Source organism: Apium graveolens, chromosome 5 (genome assembly GCF_009905375.1).
Source record: "Apium graveolens cultivar Ventura chromosome 5, ASM990537v1, whole genome shotgun sequence".
NCBI classification, from domain to species: Eukaryota; Viridiplantae; Streptophyta; class Magnoliopsida; order Apiales; family Apiaceae; genus Apium; species Apium graveolens.
Genome location: NC_133651.1, coordinates 286,206,495 through 286,228,897, shown reverse-complemented (window position 1 = coordinate 286,228,897; position 22,403 = coordinate 286,206,495).

Here is a 22,403-nt window from a genome sequence, read left to right as displayed (position 1 = left end):
TAAAATCATATAATACTCCAAAAATTTCCAAAAAAATACCTTAATTATCTGTATTTTATTCTGGACATAATAAAATTAACATACTTATACTTTACCACATATCAACATCCACATAACAACAACAATCGTCAAATAATTCACCAAAAAACACATAACAATCACATAATAATCATTTATCAATAAAAATAATTACACGATATGTCTCGGATATTACATCAGAGAACCAATGAATAGAGAAGAGATTAATACCGAGAAAGATGATAAGGGAATAATGAGGTATTCCTACATAATTTTGGTTCCAAATGTTCAAAAGCTTAAGGACAGGATCTTAGATGAAAGCCATAGTTCGAGGAATAAGATTTAGGGCAAATCCAGAATATGATAGTCAGGGAGGTTGCCATCAAGAAAGAAGGAACCCATAACATAATGAAGTGGAAAACAAGTATTTTAATGTATAAGATAACCCCGATTATGGGAGAAGGATGAAACATTTCATAACTGAGAAAACAGAAGTCGGGCAAGATAGGGAGAACCAGGACGGTACTCCTATGGGGCGATTCATGGACCTGCCTAAACAAAACTTATACTTTTACCCCCAACCACCACCCTGAGGAAACAATGCGGTGGGAAATTCTTTCAGGACCTTTAAGTCGCTAAGCTCTCAGAGTTCCAAGGAACAAGCTGACCCAGTCGAGGCAAGAGCCTGGCTAAAGGAAATAGAGGAATCATTTGAGACTCTAAATGATTGACGAAGCGCAAAAGACTGTTTTTCCACTTACTTTCCTAAGAGAGAGGCCACTCGTTGGTGGAAGGCTAAGGAAAATAGAGGTATAGTGTAGAAGTTTTAAAACCAGTCCAGTGGTGGACAAGTATGATGAATCATGAATCTAGGTTATGAAAGTGTTACTCAATAACAATACAACAAAAATTACAGAAGGGGGTTGAATGTAATTCTAGCTTCTTTTCGAGATTTATGAAAAATGGTTCTAACTCAATTTATATCTAACTGTTTGATTTGCAAAGTGCGGAATTCAGAGTTAAGTTAATCAAACATAAAGTGATAAAAACTCAGGTCTTTAAAACTTTCTGGTGGATTTCAATGTATCCACCAGATATATATATATATATATATATATATATATATATATATAACAGAACCCTGTGAAGCTTGAATAGCTCACAGTTGCTTTACAAGTGAACAAACAAACTACTGAGAAATTCTACAGAATATAGCTTACAAATGTTTCTCTACTAAAAATGTGTTTGCCTTTTTTTTGTTGTCTTTGTTCTACTTGCTACACTTGGTTTATATATCACCAAGTTTACATAGAATAAGACAAGATAATAAAACAAAACCTATCAAGTCTAACTCCATGCTGCTTCACTACTCTATTCCAGCATCTTTGAAAATCTTTATAACTTGCATGGAAATGGTAATGCTTCTTTATTCTTAAAACCCTGCTAAATAGGCTGCCACATTCCTTTTGCGAACACTCGACGCATGTGACTGTGTTGTCACTGTCAACAGATGTTTGAATTGATCATTCGTCGGGTACATGCTTGTTACCCGTCGGGTAGCCTTGTAGATCATCCGTCGGGTGGCTTTGTTGATCATTCGTCGGGTAGCCATTTATCACTTGACTCCATTTCATTTGTGAAGAATTACAAGATATCTTATATTTACATTTAATCAACCTATTCTGCACATCTACTAGCAGTTTACATGATTCATAAGCTACTACAGAATCTATACAAAGTTATTTGCAGAAATGTGCTACAGTATTTATTGTTACATAAGCTACTCATCCGGTGGATATCAATTAGTCATCCCTCGGGACTATATTGAATCATCCGTCGGGACTATAATTGATCATCCGTCGGGTGCTACAAAATTCACTAAGTTAAATCTACTAAGTTGTTTTGTTTAGCTCATCAAGTACATAACATATTCCTAACAATCCCCCCAATTTATGTCTACTGGAATTGTAGCCATAAATTAAGAAAAATTTGATGATAACAAAACATCCTAAAGATACAGTTTAAAAAATAGTAGATAAAACTGATAAGTGCTACATTTTGCTGAAAGTTGAACAATACAAAGTACACAAAGAAATTGCTCACAATTGTTATCAGAATGCTCCTCTAGTCTGAGCAGATAGATCTATTTCATAGATTTTATGGATTTCTTCCCAAGCCTTCTGTTGTTTTCTTCAATTTGATTCTGAAGTTGTCTGTGGAATTCAAGTTCATCAGCTTCTGAGAGATTTAGCATTTCCTGCATTTTCAAAAGAGTCTCATTGCTAGAGATACTCAATTGGTCCTCCAATCTGAAGAATCTTCTAACACCTTTGTCATCCATGAATTCCATCAGCCAATAGGGCCTTAGATGCACTCTTTTTTCTATAAAGGGAATAGATAGAGTTTTTGGAAGTGCATCTTTCGCTCTAATACTTCTTAGTTCCTCAATCCTCTTTAGAACTATTCTTCTTGCAGTCATATTGTACCCAAAGTTCTTTTTAAAGGATGAGTAGACTTTAATCAGAACAGATTGGCTTTCTTGGAGAATCCTGTGAAGTGTCCATGTCATCTTTTTCCCTCCCTTGTATCTAAATACCAGTCTTTCAGGAAGATGTCTGTAAGCATCCATTCTTCTTACCTCGTCCAGTTCATCCAAGTAGAGATTCAAGTCTGAAAATCCTTGATATCACAAATGTACATGAGATCTCTCTTGTTGGTTGTGGGTTGGGATTTGGTTAGAACTTTAGATTTGAGAGATACAGGCTTCACTTTCTTGCTAGCTCTAGTCTTTGTCTTCTTTGTCTTGAAGATGGGTAAATTTAGCTCTAGAATTGGTAAACTATCACAGTCTACTGGCTCATCCTTGGGAACAATTGGTTCACCATGAATATTTCTTGTTGGATCAACCACTTTGAATTCTTCAAATACCACTGAGGGTTTTGATGTCTGAGTTATAGTTGTAGGCTTTTTGGGAAATTGGTCTACCAATTCCTCATCATTAAGGTTCACTTTCCTCTTGGAATGAAGTTTGTATCTAAATATTCTTTTCTGCTGTGATTCTTCTTGCATTTTCAGATCCTTAGGTTCAGTAATTACAGTTGGTTGTACAGGAAGCTCTGTTGTGGTTTTTACAACTTGAAGTTTGGCCAAGATAGCAGCTTGTTCTTTCTTTTGCTTTTGCTTCTTAGCATCCAAAGCAGCTTGCTTGTTTTCTAGCCTGATTCTTTCTTTCTCTTCCTTCTTAGCTTCCACAAACAGTGGATGTCCAACCACCACACAGATCTCCTTACCATTTCTGTAAATTTTGGCAATTCTTCTTTTCAATGCTGAATCAGTTGGATCCTTGTAGAATGCAATAGATCTTGACAACAGTTTCTTTTTATTTGGTTTTGGTGTCTCAAACACTGTATCCATAGGATTCTTGTCTGAAAACTTAGAATAGTTCCTTTTGGCCTTCATGATGAGATCTTTCTTTGGAGATTTGATGCAGGAAATTTGACCCCTTTCTAGATAGTTCATACTTATATCATTCAAAGAGGTTTTCATGACTTTAGAGTGATGATTGAAGACTTTGTCTGGCTTCTGTGTTGGACCAAATATCTTCTGGATGTTCTCATTAATTTTCTTCCAATTGATTGGACTCAATTGCTTCTTCTCTGCTGCTCTCAAATTGGTTGTTGCTTCTTTGATTAGATCTATGTTATCTTTAGCAGGTGGCTTTGTGAAAACAATTGTTGGCACAATTGCTTTACTTACTTGAATATTGAGCACTTTTTGCTCCCCCTCACTTCTTGATTCCCCTTGACTGAATAAGACAATTGAGCTTTCTTTTTCCCCCTTAGAAGAGGTTTCTTTCTCCCCCTTTTTGTTATCAGCAAGTTGAGTAGAAGAGGAGGTTTGTGCTACCACTAGCCTTTGAAGCAAGTCTATTTGTTGTGCTTGGTGAAGATGAATTACTGTTAGAGAGGCTTCCATTGCTGTCATTCTTTTCTCCAAAGAATCCACCATGGTTGCAAGAACAATGTTCTTCCTTAATTGTCTTTTGATATCAAGCATTGTAGCTTCTGGAAGTTTTGTATCTAATCTATCAGCTATATCCTTCTTCACTTGAGTGATCTCAGATTGAATAGAAGTGATATTTTAGATTGTGTTGGAAGCCTTGGATTTGTTGTAGTTGGAGAGAAGCAAGATGTGCTTGCAGAAGCTTCTTGGTGCTAGCATTTTTGGATGATTGGAGAGCAGACTGTGTTTGACTGATAAGTGGATGAGTGTGGTCTTGAAATGATGTTCATCACATTTCTTTGAGAAGGCCCATGATGGCATGCCTGATCTGGAACTAGGGCCTACTTCTCCCCCTATGTCCAATGGCTCTTCTTCACTTTCTTCATCCTCACCACCAAAGAAATCTTCTGAACCACCAGTCTCATAGTCAATATCACCAGTTGTAGAGGGCAGAGCTGTGATTGCATCCTTTGCTCTTTGCATAGACTGTGTGGTGTGCACCAAGTTTAGCATCCTTTTTGTATTGTCATTGCCCTGTCCATCTAGAAGTTGATATGCTGGAACAGGGTAAGTAAATGTCTCAGCATCCAAGGAGGTAGAATCTATAACACCTTGACTTTGCTGAAATAGTCCCTCCCTGTTTGCATCCTGGACATTCATTAACTCACTTGCAATGACATCCACCCTTATATCTCCTGTACCTGCATTTCGTTCATTATCTCTCTTTTCTTGTATCAAGGTCTCACCTTGGCTCCCCACCCTCACACCCCCACCTTCACCATCTAAGGTGGGACTCCTCTCACTCACTTTTACATGTCCTGAAGAAATGGACTGCATTAGATCACTCTTTTCCTCTCCTTTTTCCTGGGAACAACCCAGACTCTCACGCAGTTCACTCCCTTCCCTCAGTCCTAGGAGTGATGGCACTAGTACTAAGTTTTTTGCATTTGTAAGAATAGATTAAATTTGAAGTTGTGCAGAGACACCCGATGGATGAGGAATATCCATCGGGTTAGCAGTTTGACTATCCGACGGATAACTGTTGTTAAGCTTATCCGTTGGGATACAATCACTACTCGACAGGTGATAAATATCCATCGGGATAGAAGAAATAATTGAGTTTGGAGTGGAGACTATTGTAGACTCTGTACAGATTGATGAAAATTTTGGCACAGATGTCTCAACAGTCTCAGAAAGAAATGGCAAGTGAGCCGACAAATCATCTAGAAGATGATGCTCACTTGCATGGATTTTTGGCTTCTCCAAGAGAGTTAAAGATGGAGAATTTGGAAGTGATGTGTTTATCATGTCAACATCCAATGAGTGTGTGGGAGAATTTGGTGTTTCAGGTGCTTCAATTATAAGAGATTTTGGATATGACTCCATATTTATTGGAGCCACATCAACTTGACTTTGAGAAGGTGCAGTGACTGGGTCTTTTGCACCAGTTTGTACAGTGTGTGAGCCCTGTGCATCCCCAAGGGTTTTTGGTTTCTTCTTTCTAGTATAAGTTTGGGGTGAGCTTGTGTCCCTTACCCTCTTGGCCTGTGCTCTTGATTGAGAGCTTGTTTCAATGGTAACATCCTTTTGGGAGGATGAAACTAGTAATGAGCTAATATCCTTATTAAGCACTGCAGTTTGTTGAGAAACTGCAGTGTGGTTAGGTTGGGAAACACTCACCTCTCCAACCTTATCCTTAGGGCTTCTTTGATTTTCATCCTGTCCCTTACGTTTCTTGCCCACATTCACACACCCCTCTTTAGGTTTGGTGGATTTTACAACTGATTTCTTTTGAAAGAAATCATAGGGGGCTTTCTTAGCTTTGGATTTAGAAACTTTTGTTGGTTTGGTAGCTTGGGTATGAAACTGTTGGGTCATTGACACAGTTGCCATAGATACACTAAAAAGCAAAGAAATTTGTGAGGTTGGAAGAGTCGAGACAGAAGAAATTACCTCAGTTACCTGAGATCCCTCCATTACTGGAAAGTAGTATAAGGGAACCTCCTTGTGATGGTTTGCTCTATTTAAATCTTCAATGATCCTTCTTTCTTGACCCCAACAATTTAACTTGTTGGTTGGGTTCTCAGTCACAATATCTTCAATAAGATGGTTAGCAAGCATCATAAAGAATCTAGCATAATAGACACTTTTACCTCTCTTATTGACCTCTCCTAACTTAAAGCCTGACTCAAACAAAACCAAATCACTGAAATTAAAGTACTTATCAGTAACTAGCATGTAAAGCATGTTAAGCATAGAGATGTTTATAGAGTCAAAGTTACTAATTTTACCAGAAAATACCTTAGTAACTACATCACATAGGTAACTTCATTCTTTCCTAAGACCCAGCCTCCTAATTTCACTTAATTTAGAAGTTTTGAGTGCATAGCCCATGGAATTAAGCAGATTAACAATGCCAGTGTCTGTGTGTGGGGTAGTTACAGTATTATCAGGAATCTTGAAGCATGCTTTAACAATATCACTATTTATGCAAAACTGCTTACCTTTCAGAGTGAATGTGATGGCCTTGTCTATCGAGTTGTTCACTGCAGTTGTCCATATCTCTTCAACAACCTCACAATAAATGGTGGGTGATTCCAGCATGGCATAGTTGAGCTTGCAGTTCTTCACAAAATCCATCATTTTGTGATAGTCACCAGACTGTTGAATCTCCTTGTTCACCAAAGCTGAGAAGTTGTTTTTCTCATAGATGTAACTGGTTTGAGACATGTTCTTTACTACAGGTGCCATTGTTAGAGATTTGGAATTTGCAGAGAGAGAGTTTGCTTTTGAGAAGAAAGAAATTAGAGCAATTGAATCTTGAGAATGATAAAAGAAATAAATAAAAGTGAATTTGCTTTTATACTATCTCAGAAAATAACTGTCAAAAATAATAAAGTAAAATAAAGTAACAAATAAAAATTGCCCAAAATAGTCGTTTAAAAAATAAATAAAATGTAAAAAATCCGTCACTTATCCGTCGTGTTATGCTTACAAGCTGTAAGTATACTCGATGGATAATGTTCAGGGAATTAACGGCTAGGATTGAGATAATTCGATGGATGAGGATAAATCACTTATCCGTCGAGATATAAAATATTCCAGAAAAATAATTAATTTTATTGACAAATTATATTTCGACGGATGATCAAACTCGATGGATATTGATCATCCGTCGGGATGTAAATTTTGACCTAGTCAAAATTTCATCCAAAATAGAAAAATCAATTAAATTTCTGGCTACATAGCAACTTGCAAAAATATTTGAAATAATTCAAGAGAAATTAAGCATACCCAATTCACTCACCAACCTTGAAAAGATGGATTCATCAAGTGGCTTGGTAAATATGTCTACAAGCTGCTTTTCACTTGGAACAAAATGCAGTTCCACAGTACCATTCATTACATGTTCTCTTATGAAGTGGTACTTGATGTCTATATGCTTTGTTCTTGAATGCTGTACTGGATTTTCAGTGATGACAATTACACTTGTGTTATCACAAAAAATAGGAATCCTATCCACTTGTAGACCATAGTCCAATAATTGGTTTTTCATCCACAAAATATGTGCACAGCAACTACCAGCAGCAATATATTTAGCTTCAGCTGTAGAAGTAGAAACTGAATTTTGCTTTTTACTGAACCAGACAAGCTTGTTTCCTAGAAATTGACAGGTTCCTGTTGTACTTTTTCTGTCTATTTTACAACCTGTATAATCTGCATTTGAATAACCAGTTAGATCAAAACCAGAATCTCTAGGGTACCAAATGCCAAGTTTTGGTGTTCCCTTGAGATATCTGAAAACTCTCTTAATAGCCACTAGGTGAGATTCTTTAGGATTAGCCTGAAATCTAGCACAAAGACAAGTAGCAAACATTATATTAGGCCTACTAGCTGTTAAGTACAGAAGTGAGCCAACCATGCCCCTATAACTTGAAATATTCACAGACTTTTCAGTAGTGTTTAATTCAAGCTTAGTTTTAGTGGCCATGGGAGTTTTTGCATATGTGCAATCCATTAGATCAAACTTTTTTAAAAGATCGTGAATGTATTTAGTTTGACTAATGAATATTCCATCACTAACTTGCTTAACTTGTAAACCAAGAAAGTAAGTTAGTTCTCCCATCATGCTCATTTCATACTTATTTTGCATCAATTTGGCAAACTTTTTGCAAAGTTTTTCATCTGTAGAGCCAAATATAATATCATCTACATAAATTTGAACAAGTATACTAGAGCCATTAACATTTCTAAAGAATAAAGTTTTATCCACAGTACCTCTTGTGAAGTGATTTTCCAAAATGAACTTTGATAAAGTGGCATAGCAGGCTCTAGGTGCTTGCTTCAGTCCATAGAGTGCTTTCAAAATATAGTAGACATGATTTTGGAAATTTGGATCTTCAAAACCAGGAGGCTGACTAACATAAACTTCCTCCTCCAAATCTCCATTTAGAAAAGCACTCTTTACATCCATTTGATAGACCTTGAAATTGGCATGGGCTGCATCTGCTAAGAAATTTCTGATGGCTTCAAGTCTTGTAACAGGAGAAAAAGTTTCATCAAAATCTATTCCTTCTTGTTGACAATAGCCCTTAGCAACCAATCTAGCTTTGTTTCTGACCACTATGCCATTTTCATCCATCTTGTTTCTGAATACCCATTTGGTGTCAATTGGATTCTTTCCTTTGGGTTTGGGTACCAGCTTCCATACCTTATTCCTTTTAAATTGGTTTAGCTCCTTCTGCATAGCTAAAATCCAATCAGGATCCAACAAGGCTTATGCTACCTTCTTTGGTTCTTCCTTAGATAGGAAGTTATTATATAGATATTCTTCTTGAGTTGCTCTCCTTGTTTGAACTCTAGAAGATACATCACCAATGATGAACTCAAAGGGGTGATCTTTTGTCCATTTTCTTTGTTGAGGTAGATTAGCTCTAGATGAAGAGGCCTTATTGTTGTCATAATGTGTAACTGAGTTTTGATAATTAGAAACTCCCTCTGAGTTTATGGATCTTTGATTTGAGAAAGGGGAACTTTCTGTAAGTGATCTATTCTGACTTTCAGCTTCTTTTGATGACCCAACGGATGGTGCATTTTGAGTTCCGACGGATGAAGCTGATTGTCTCCCGACGGATAAAGCAGATTGTCTCCTGACGGATGAAGCATTTTGCAACTCGACAGATGTTGAATTTTGTGCTTCTTTAGTAGTAGATGTTTCTGCAATATCCTTTGTCATTGTTTGCTGATCACTTTCTTCATCACTGTCATCACTAACCATCTCTACATTATCAAATTTGAGGCTCTCATGATAATCTCCATCTTGCAGTCCTTCAATCTTCTTATCATCAAACACAACATGTATTGATTCCATAACAATTTTGGTTCTTAGATTATAGACTCTCTATGCTTTACCAACAGCATATCCAACAAAAATTCCTTATCTACTTTAGCATCAAACTTTCCATTTTGATCAGTTTGATTTCTCAAGATATAACATTTGCAGCCAAATACATGAAGGAAATTTAGAGTTGGATTCTTGTTCTTGAACAATTGATAGGGTGTCATACACTTTGCTTGATTAACCAAAGAAATATTCTAAGTGTAGCATGCAGTATTTACAGCTTCAGCCCAGAAGTATGTTGGTAACTTTGATTCTTCAAGCATTGTCCTTGCAGCTTCAATAAGTGATCTGTTCTTTCTTTCCACTACTCCATTTTGTTGTGGAGTTCTTGCTGCTGAAAACTCATACATAATCCCATTCTCTTCAAAAAAGGCTCTCATAACAGAATTCTTGAACTCAGTTCCATTGTCACTCCTGATTCTTCTAACTTTGAAATCAGGATGATTGTTGACTTGCCTTATGTGATTGATGATGATTTCACTAGCCCCATCTTTAGACTTTAGGAAACATGTCCAAGAGAACTTTGAGAAATCATCTACAATTACTAGGCAAAATCTTTTCCTTGAGATGGACAACACATTGACTGGTCCAAACAAATCCATGTGTAGCAATTGCAGAGGTTCTTCAATTGTTGAATCAAGCTTCTTCCTGAATGATGCTTTAATCTGCTTTCCTTTCTGGCAAGCATCACACAGTCCATCCTTAGAAAACTCCACTTGAAGAATGCCTCTAACCAGTTCTTTCTTGACAAGCTCATTCATGGTCTTGAAGTTTAGATGGGATAGCTTCTTGTGCCACAACTAACTTTCATCTTAACTTGCCTTGCTGAGAAGACAAGTGACAGATTCTGCATTAGATGAGTTGAAGTCAGCTAGGTACACATATCATTTTCTCACTCCAGTGAGAACCACTTTGTTTCTCCTTTTTTTTGTCACAACACAGGCTTCTGAATTGAAGGTTACTGAATTGCCTTTATCACAAAGCTGGCTGATACTCAACAAATTGTGCTTGAGACCATCAACTAAGGCAACCTCTTCAATGATGATATTGTCTTTAGAAATCAAGCCATGTCCCACAGTATAACCCTTGCTGTCATCTCCAAAAGTAATACTTGGGCCAGCTCTCTCCTTGAACTCTGTGAGCAGAGTAGAATCTCCAGTCATGTGTCTTGAACAACCACTATCCAAGTACTACAGATTCTTTTTGTTTCCTTACACACATCAAAACCAAATCAAGTTGATTTTGGTACCCAAGTTTCCTTGGGTCCTGCCTTGTTAGCTTTCTTCTTTTGTTTCTTAGGTTTGATCTCATTTAACTTGGGGATATCATTTTCATCCTTAGTCATCTAAGTTGGACCTTTGAAACCATTCATTAAAACAGAATTATCATGCATATTTTCATTAACAGGAAAAGGCATGCTGTTTGCAAACATGTTATTCCAGTAAGGCATGCTAAATGGCATTTGAGGCATACTAAATGCAAGATAATAAGGATTAGGTGCAAATGGCATATTAGCAAATTGTGCATTCATATTATGTGCATACATAGCATTCATAGGCATAGAAGGCATGGCATTCATATTGGGAAAAGAAGATGGTACAGATATAGGAGTAGGCATAACAAGTTTGCAATTAACAAACAGATGGTTAACACTACCACACTTGACACAGATTTTTCTAGGAGCATATTTATCAAGTGTGTAGTTGTTATGTTTGTTAATCCCTACTTTCCCATTTCCATTGTTCTTTTTAGTTTTTTTTTAATCCCAATCTTTTCTAATCTAACATTCAATTGATTGATAGACAGATGACCAACATTCACTTTCTTCTCCTTCTTCACTTGACTTGATTCTCCTGGAACAAAGTTTTTAATAACTAATCCATATTTTTCATTTAACTTAGCAAGTTTGGCTTTGCTCACAGGTTTGCTCACAGCCGACGGATGAGGAGTTGTGTCACTCGATGGATAATCCTTTTGATTATCCGACGGATGACTCTCCTCATCCGTTAAGTCCACATCTATTAGTAATCCTTCAACCAAATTGGATTCTAGCTTCTCCTTACTCTTTTTCCAGGTTGTATCATAAAAGGACTCAATACCTTGAACTTTGGTGATTTGAGCATGAACATCTCTAGATGATCTCCATGCCTTAATCACCTATTGTTTTCATTCAAGTTGCTTCTTCAAAATCTCTTCTTTCTTCAAAGACTCAGTTAATTCCTCCTTAGCAATCTTACATTCTATTCTCAATTTCTCAAATTCAATAAACTGATCTTCTTACTTAAAAATAGATTATTTTCTTTGATTTTAGCGTTTTCCTTAGCGAGAGACTTAAGTGTAACATGCAAATGATATAATTCTGTAGACATGTCATTAATTGCATCATTACACTCAGCTTTAGATAAATGTGCTAGGTTAGTGGTGATTACATGATTACTTGAAGAACTTGTTTCTGTTTCATCAGATTTGGCCATTAGGGCTAGATTTACATAGCTGACATCTTCATCCTTATCCAAACCATCTGCTGCCCAATCATTTTCTTGTGTAATTAAAGCCCTTTCCTTTTGTTTGAGCAACTCAAAATACTTCTGTTTATAATCCACAGGCTCAAACTTCTTCTTGCTGGAATCTGACTTTCTACACTCACTGACAAAATGCCCTGCTAAGCCACATTTGAAACATTTGAATTTTGATTTATCCACCATATTTCTATTTGGCTTAGCTGCTCCAAAGTTCTTCTTGAACTAGAGCTTGGAAAATCTTCTAGAAAGGAATGCAAGATGTTCATCAATATCATCCATATCATCTTGGCTCAAAGAATCTTCATTTTTAGCTACCAGCCCATTGCCCTTATTTTCATAAACCTTTGAAGTAGACTCAACAGCTTCTACATTCACCTCTTTCTCTTTCTCCAACTCAGCAACCAGTGTTATGAACCCTCCTTTCTTCTTTCCTTTCTTCATCCTCTCATCTTGCTCTATTTCAAGCTCATAAGTTTTCAGGATGCAATATAGTCTCTCCAAAGTAAACTCCTTGTAATCCTGAGAATTTCTCAGTGAGACTGTCATTGGTTTCCATTCCTTTGGAAGAGATCTAAGGAACTTGAGATTGGAGTCTTTTGTCTGATAGACTCTTCCATGCAACTTCAGAGCATTTAGCAGTTTTTGAAATCTACTAAAAATGTTAGTGAGAGACTCATTATCTTCACAATGAAAGTGCTCTTATTGCTGAATTAGCAGCTGCATCTTATTTTCCCTTACTTGCTCAGTATCATCACAGATAATCTGAATTGTGTCCCAAACCTCCTTGGTTGTTTTGCAGTTAATGATGTTATCAAACATATCACCATCAACTCCATTAAATAATATATTCATGGCCTTCTTGTCTTTCCTGACTTGCTCAATATCAGGATCTGACCATTAATGCCTAGGCTTGGGAACAGATGGTTCATTGCCTGTTGCAGCTCTCATTGGTACATGAGGACATCTCTCTATGCAATCCACATAAGCCTCATCTTGAGAAAGAAGATGTAGGTGCATCTTCACCTTCCAGTGGTGATAATTGTCTTTGTCCAGAAATTGAATCTTGACTCCAATATCCTTCTTGTTCATCTTGCTATTTTGTTGTGATCTTTAAACTCTTTGTACTTCAAGAGCTTGCTCTGATACCAATTGTTATTCCCTAACAATACAACAAGAATTACAGAAGGGGGGGTTGAATGTAATTCTGGCTTCTTATTGAGATTTATGAAAAATGGTTTTAACTCAATTTATATCTAACTGTTTGATTTGCAAAGTGCAAAATTTAGAGTTAAGTTAATCAAACATAAAGTAATAAAAACTCAGGTCTTTAAAACTTTTTGGTGGATTTCAATGTATCCACCAGATATATATATATATATATATATATATATATATATATATATATATATATATATCAAGACAACCCTGTGAAGCTTGAATAGCTCACAGTTGCTTTACAAGTGAACAAACAAACTACTGAGAAATTCTACATAATATAGCTTACAAATGTTTCTCTGCTAAAAATGTGTTTGCCTTATTTTTGTTTGTCTTTGTTCTACTTGTTACACTTGGTTTATATATCACCAAGTTTACATAGAATAAGACAAGATAATAAAACAAAACCTATCAAGTCTAACTCCATGCTGCTTCACTACTCTATTCCAGCATCTTTGAAAATCTTCATAACTTGCATGGAAATGGTAATGTTTCTTTGTTATCAAAACCCTGCTAAAAAGGCTGCCACATTCCCTTTGCAAACACTCGGCGCATGTGACTGTGTTGTCATTGTCAACAGATGTTTGAATTGATCTTTCGTCAGGTACATGGTTGTTATCCGTCGGGTAGCCTTGTTGATCATCCATCAGGTGGCTTTGTTGATCATTCATCGGGTAGCAATTTATCACTTGACTCCATTTCATTTGTGCAGAATTACAAGACATCTTATATTTACATTTAATCAACCTATTATGCACATCTACTAGCAGTTTACATGATTCATAAGCTACTACAGAATCTATACAAAGTTATTTGCAGAAATGTGCTACAGTACTTATTGTTACATAAGCTACTCACCCGGTGGATATCAATTAGTCATCTGTCGGGACTATATTGAATCATCCGTCGGGACTATAATTGATCATCTGGCGGGTGCTACAAAATTCACTAAGTTAAATCTACTAAGGTGTTTTGTTTAGCTCATCAAGTACACAACATATTCATAACAAAAAGTCGTCAAGGTTCGTCTGAAGGACATGAATCCGGAATGATGGGATGTTTGAAATCAATGCTTATGTTGTGTTGGTTCATGAAATGGTTGTAATAGAAATGAAAATAAAAGACTGAAAGGGGAAGGAGTATAAAGGGATATAAAGGAAATAGAGTTGAGAAGCGATAAGGGAGTTAGGTATGTGAAACCCTAAGAAACCCTAGCAATAAATATAGAGAAGTGTGTCATCATCAGTGTAACACCCCAAATCCGGGGTCAAGATTTGGTGTCACTAAACAATCTTTACATAAAATAAAGAAATAAATAAATAACCCCTTGAATCCGGATCATTTACAGGTTATGGTATGAAACAAGAATCTAACCCTTTACAACTCACAATAACTAAAATACAAGTGTAAATACCTTTGAACTAACGCTCTTGTCACATTCTTCTAACACCTTCAACCTCTCGCAGCGGAAATTTCTCTAACTTCTGCTGTCTATCAAAGCTATTCACTTTTATCCTTATATGTTTCTGGCAGAAATAAGAATTTACAAAGCAAGAGTGAGCCAAAAATGCCCAGCAAGTATATAATTTGAGTTTTAAGCATTGATATCAAAAAGAAAACTTCCGGACAAAATTTCAAAACCATTTTAAACAATTCTATTTATTTGAATGAGTTGAGCGAATAAACGTTGGATGTCACCAGCCTTTAATTATAAATTCAAAATCGACAAGAGATTCCCCGATTCATCTCCTGAATCAGGGTTCTGTCCGGTTTTGGAATCATGAAAACCTTTCGAGAGAGAATGCCATTAATGGTGATCAACAATAAATTAGACTGGACACTAGTTCGCATCTATATTCTGCTGATCATTCAGAATATAATGGAGATCTATATCTCAATATATATAGATCTAGTCGGGTCCCCAGGCACTACGGCCCATCTCGAGGCACCAGTCATCCCGGTCCTCAGGATTAAGTAAACTCAATCCCCAAAATATCACTATCCAGCCCGTAGAGTTTTTTTTTGATATCAAATCATTTTGAATTCAAAACATCCCAATTCAGGGTTCGTAAATAACTCGAAAGAATGGGTATTTGCTCACGAGAGCAATCGAATTACAGGAACAATAATGAAAGGAACGTGCATAATCAGATTAATTACAGCGAAATGTAAAACAGTTAACTATTCTGAACTTAGAATAAGAGCGAATAAATATTTACATTATTTAAAAGAAAATTCAAGAATACTTGCAGTATTTAAAAGAAAAATCCAGAATACTTGCCTAAATAAGCTTTAACCGCTACTGACTTTGGTTCGACTTTGATCGTTCGGCTTTATCGTCAAACTACTATCCTATTCTGGATACGATCCCAACTCAGACTCTTCAGTTGGAACTTCGTTGATCTCGACGTCTAATCACTAGATCGTTCCTAGTCCGATGTCACGTCTCAGGTCTTCCGTCTAAAACCTACAGGGTTGAAATACCCTAATTCAGATAACCGCTTAAGCTTAACATCAAATCGCCACCCCATTCTACCCATACGATTTCATAACCGAATTCACATTTATATGTATTATCGAAATACACATAGCAATTATGGTTCACATCTTCGAAACTTGGTTCGGTATTTATTTTCAGAAAATACGTATATTTGTTATCTCGAAAATAGGGTAATCGATTACTCACGAAATATCTTGTCATGTCACGTAAATAGGTTCATAAAGTTCAATTATATCCTCGTTCGACGTTACCGACAATTACAGGTTACGTTCTCGGATTTTCGGAATTTATTTTTCCGAAAATCGGGCAGCGTTTCCTCTATTTATCGGCCTACCCGTCAAATCATTTCGACGTCAAATCGCAACCACAACACAATCCACAATCCAATCACAATCAATTCCACAAATCCCAAACTCCGATTTGGTTAATTATTGTCATTACTTGTATTTTACATTTTTATTCGTATTTTTATTACGCAATTTATTTTATCAACTAATTTTTATTTATTTATGATTTATAATTTAGGACTCAGATAAAAATCATCATTGCCCACCGTCGGCTCATCGCCGACGACGGTAAAATTCGCGGGTTCCCTTTTATAACGGACGTCCGACACGAATCTCACCGATTAATTATTATATTCCCGCACGAATTTATTTAAATCACGAAATGTTAATCAATAGAATCCTGCAGAAAATAACATAATTAAATCAATAAAACTTTCAGAAAAACCAACGTGTGTAAACACGCGAAACATCACGAATCAATCACAGAGCAAGGCAACAGCAGCAAAACGCAGAACCAAATTAAACACTCAACTGCATAAACATCCCCTGAAGGTTCGCCCAAGCGCCACCACCCTCGCCGGAAACGGAGAGGGGCGGCGATGGGGGATAGAAACAGTGACACACAACAAAACACACACGATACACACACGACTATACACACACCCATATACACATAACACCCACACAACTGAAATAAAATAAGCCGGAACCACGAATCGAGGCGGTCGCCGGAAAAGAAACGGAGGCGGCGAACACTCACCATGGCAGGGAAGGAGGGGAAATGAAAAGGGAAATAACAGGGAATCGAAGAGAAAGAGGGAGAGGAGAAAGAACGAGAGAGATTTGCGAGAGAGTACAGCTGAGAAAGAGAGAGACAAAGCTGGGATGTTTATCCCAAAAAAAAAACAAATGAATCACACTGATGTTATGCCAATTACAAGCCGCGTGTCCAATTGATAGGACACGTGTCTTGTTTTTTCCCGACTGCTAGCCCGAATACGAGTTATTTTAATCTTCTAACGCGCAGTGTTGCGAATTATTCTTGATCAAACTAGAACCAAAATAGTTTTAAAATTTTATAAATATCCCGAAAGTAATAAAATATACATTTTCAAAATTTTTATTACATTTTTGAAATGTGCAACAGACCCGCAATTAACGATTAAACGAATCAACGCACGGGTGAATTTAATTAGAAAAATTCCCAAAATAATTTTAAAATTCTCGAAATATTCAAAAGTTAATAAAATAAAATTTTCATGATTTTTGAAATATTTTGGAATTAAATACTAATTTTACGATTTAATAAAATCAGAAAATCATTTAAAGATAAATAATCAATGAAATATTGATTTCTAAATTTTATAAATTCCTAAAGATAATAAATAAAATTATAAAACAACAAAAATAATTTTAGGAGCAATTTTAGCATTTATGAGCATCAATATTTAATTAAAAATCATTTTAACCACATTAAATTCATACAGCTCATTAATTAATTATAAAATTAACCTTTGCATCCAGCAATTCACAAACGATTAATAACACATCAACACATAACTGACAGAACCATCACATATTTTATTTATTGAATAATTCGATAATTACATTTACAGATCGGTTCCGAAAATAGGTTACTTAGCCGCTAAGTAACTAAAAAGACGATATGATTTTAATATCAGAATTGAATAATTATCAAAACAAACCCTCCTATAAAATACTTTATACGAAATTAAGGTAATAATATCTCGCCTTTTGAGAATATGGGTTCTTATCGATATATAAAATGGTTTGCGTATCGAAAATTTCACACCGGGACTCGTACAGGTCAAACCGTACCCCGGATCGGAAAAGTCAAAATATGAAAAGTGTTTAGAATTATCAGATTAGGTTAGGAAGGAGTTTTCGGAAGAGTTTCGGATTGTAAAAACGCAAAAACGATTGAAGTGGGACAATTTCTGATTCTAAAAAGTAATTTTTTATAATTAGGTAGAATAATTATTATAATTATATAAATCCTTATAAAATCATATGATAATCCAAAAATTACCAGAAAAATACCAAAATTATCTAGATTTAATTCTGGATAATTGGAAATTAGAATATCTAAATTTTATCAGAAATAAATATTCAAATATTATTATTCATCATCAAATAATTAACCAAAATTCACATAAAACTCACATAATAATTATTTATTGATAAAAATAATTACATAATATTTCCCAGGCGTTACAATCAGCGCGATGGTGACTGATCATGAGATAAAGTTAAGGTTTGAAGGCGTAAGAGATACATATAATTAATCCTCTTTAAGTTGAGAGTATTCGATGAAACTTGAGATAGACCGATGGATAAATAAGGAAACACAGATGGACTGAGGAGACAGGATAACAAGAAATTAGGAAAATGGGATGAAGGAAGTGACCTTCAAGAATGTGAAGTATAAGTAAGACCGGTGGCTTGATACCCAAAAAGGGAGACACCAGGTATAAAAGTATTCCCTTAAAAAGGATTGATGAGGGTCGGAAAGAAAGGAAAGTTAAGTCCACGATTTATTGGACCCTTGGAGATATTAAGACATATTGGGAAGTTAGAATATGAGCTAGCCCTACCCCCGAACCTTTAGCAAGTTTATAACATATTCCACGTATCAATATTAAAGAAGTATAATCCGAATGTCGGACATATAAGAGGCATACGAGCGCATAGACATGCAACCATACTTAACCAATATGGAACAACCAGGAGAGGTTATAGATCGAAAAGGAGCAAGTGCTTTGGAACAAGGTTATCATGCTAGTCAGGGTTTTGTGGCAGAACCACAATATGTGAAAATTGACTTGAGAGTTAGAAAGTGCAATGCTATAAAAGTATCCCCAACTATTTTATATCTGATTCGGGGACGGAATCTTTTTAAGGAGGGGAGACTGTAATAACCCCAATTTTTGGAAATTTTTGAAACACTGATGAATAGTAACTTTTTACTGATGATGCTGATTAAGGAAAATTATCAGACCACACTATATAGGAGTACTGTTATGGAAATTCTGAGATCGTATTAGTATTTCATGAAGTAAATGAGTGTATGTTAAGGTCGTCATTATTCGAATCCGGACACTTTGATTTTTCCACAAAATCCACCAGATACCGAAAGAATTAAGTATAAGGTAACATGATTAAAAAGATTTAAATTCAAGGATTATAACAGAGGATCATTAAAGAAGTACAAAATATTAAGAAAGGTTTATGGAAGCCCAAGTAACAAGATCCCGGATATGATCCCTCAAACGATTAACGAGAACGAGAGTTAAGCGAACTATAAAACAAATAAGCGACCAAGAGACAAGGTTTTTCAAGAAGTTAAGGGACTATGACATCATCAGACCACAAGATAATGATAAATGGCTAGCTAGTGATGTGAGCAAGATGATGTATGAAAAGGAGGAAGATATTTGTTCAAGATTGATTCCCATCCACATATTTTTGACACATAAATTACCTATGTTAATTTGCAACCAAGCAATTCATTTCATTTTCCAAGACAAACAAGAAGCATTTTCATTTCTTCATTTCTTCATTTCTTCCCTTGCTCTCGGCCAAAACCAGAGCAGAAACTTCAAACTTCCATATCTCCTTCAATACTCACTCAAATATTATGTTTGATAGCTCTTTGGAAAGGTATTGAGATGGCCTACAACTCTTGTTTACAAGTCTCGTCCAAATAAGCATGGTAAGATCCAAATTTTTACAGTTCTTTTAATCGGACTTTTAGAAACTTCAAAAATATAACTTTGTAATGCTTCTTTGTTTGTGAGATCCAAGCTTGTAAAATGATTAATCAAGATTTTAAGGGTTCCTAGCAACTTTCCCCTCACAAATAAAGTTATAAAACTCTGGACCTTTAAGTACTAAGTTGTTTTGCTTGAATTTTGGGATGGTTTAAATGGATGAGTAGTTGTTTGAATGATTAAGCTTGAATTGAACTTTGATTGTTAAGTAGATTAGTTGATTATGGAGATGGTATAATATTGAATTGTATTGAGGATCTTGAGCTTGTTTTGGTTAAGATCAGTAGCCTAGGTTTGAATCTTGAAGTTGTGGATGGATTGTAGTTGGAAGGGATTGATTTGGAGTGGTAAAAATATTGGAAATCGCTAAGTTCTTGCCATCATAATGCCCGATTTTCCTTAACTGTTACTGTGCTTAACTTTAGGACCGGTGAACTCACTGTAAGATTCTGACCTTTGCCATTTTTAGATATTTCATGTTATGAGCTTCATTTTGATATGTCGTTCGCCTAAATCCGAGTTACGAGCGATGAGAAATGACCGTTTTAAGTAACGGCGTTTCGCGAGCGAACCCCGATATCTCGAGTAACTTTGAGACCATAATTGAGACCCTTAAATGAATAATCGAAACACGAGAGAATTATTTCAAGTGAATAAGGTAGTTAGTAAAGTTTTCGCGAAAGAGTCGCCTTAAAATTCGTAACGGTTAATTTATTAAAATATGTAGAGCCGAGGGTACACGAGCGATTAACGCAAATCTTTAAGCGTATAAGTGATCGTAAGCGATCGTTAGGGTATCAGTGAGTTTTGACTAGTTTCTTAAGCGACCGTGGTCTAATTCCGTATTATGTTGTTGTTCATAGGTTATCGGACCTTCTCTAAGCTTAAGTCTATCCTGGAACACTCAGGCAAGTTTTCTACCTGTATAACTGTTGTTGTGGTGTATATATGTATATGCATTATCTTGTGATAAGTGCATAATTTTTATTAGCAAATCTTGCGATATATTGGAGCATGTTGATATGATATATACGCATGCCTGTTTCGTAATCTTGATATCTCATTGTTGATTCAATTGTTATAAACTGCATAATACCTATGCTAGAGATAGGCATTATATGCGTATACCCTTAGTATAGGGGACCCAAAGTTTAATATTTTTCTAAACCGGGAGGCGATGCTCCCGAGTATATTATATATATATAGTTTTCAAAACTATTAATCGAATAATGTTTATTCGATAATTTTAAATTATAAGTGAATATTAGTTTGAATATTTATTCGAGGACTTATGACTCCGTTTATTTTATTAAATAATATTCATTATTTTCTTAAAGAATAATGTTTTGTTATTCGCCAAGTATTCGAGAAATGATTGATATCGTCAATCATTCTTACATTAAATATTTTCAGAAAATTATTTTCAAAACTTTTATTTCATTTGCTTTCATTAAAGCTATTCGTTATTGGAATATTAATCATAGCATAATATTCAATTTTTTTTGATTATCTTGGAATTGATTTATTCAATCAAATCGTCCTTATTCCAAACGCTTTCAAAAATATTTTCGAGTTTTCTAAATAATTTTAAAAGCTAGAGTGGATCCCAAAACTTGTTTTCAAATTTAAGACCTTCCTTTCGAAGGGGACTTGAATACTCGTTCAAAACTCTGAGGGATCCGGCTATGTGGTGTATTTTATATTCGCTACGAGGTTGTTGTTTTGAGAAAACAATTTGATTACTTTTCCAACGTTCGGGAAGTAAGTCCATCTAATTGAGTCGGCATTAGCGACAGGCCGGAGTACGGTCTATCAAGGTGTAAGAGGCTGGGTGACAGTCCATCAACGCGTGAGTGGCCGGGTAACGGTCTAGCGCGAGGTCCTAATGCGGCCAGGGTGATGACCGGCGAGGAATTCATCCATCTACTAGTAGAAAAGGTTACTTAATGGATATCGTTTCCTGATCAGCAAGATATCGGGTTTATGCCAAAGTTTTCTTCTTTCCAAATTCATTAGATATTATAACTCTGTTTATACTTTTCATAATAGAGGTTTTCAAGAAGTGTATGAGATATATATATATAGGTGTATATATATATATCAGGAATTAATGAAGTATCTCGTAACTTCATTTCTTTTAAATGATATTTCAAAGATTGATTCTATTCAAGTCTTATTTTGTAGTATCATCTATGTGATGAACTTTTGAAAATGATTATACCTTGAACGGTGGTAGTTCAAGCAGTATTCGTAAAAGATATAAGTATATTGGAGTATCTTGTAACTTCATTTTTTCATCTTATATCTAGTAAAGGATTATATATGCATGACAAAGATTTTCAAAAAAACGTTGAGACAAGGTTTGATATATGAAATCACCTTGCAATGATATTTTTATATAGTTATAATTGGAACTCTGTGTATATAATACATGTCAGAGGATTTCAAAGATTTTTTTAAAAGTATATATCTATGTATATATACTGAATATTTTACGGCTTCGTCGCGTTAAGATATCAAACTTGGTTCAATTTTGCTTGACCAAGACTTTCATGAGTATTATAAGAATGCTCATTTATTGTTAATTATTATACATGTTATTTTGGTGGGTTTGTTGCTCACCCTTGCTTTATTTTTTAATCACACAACAACATCTAGACAAGATGA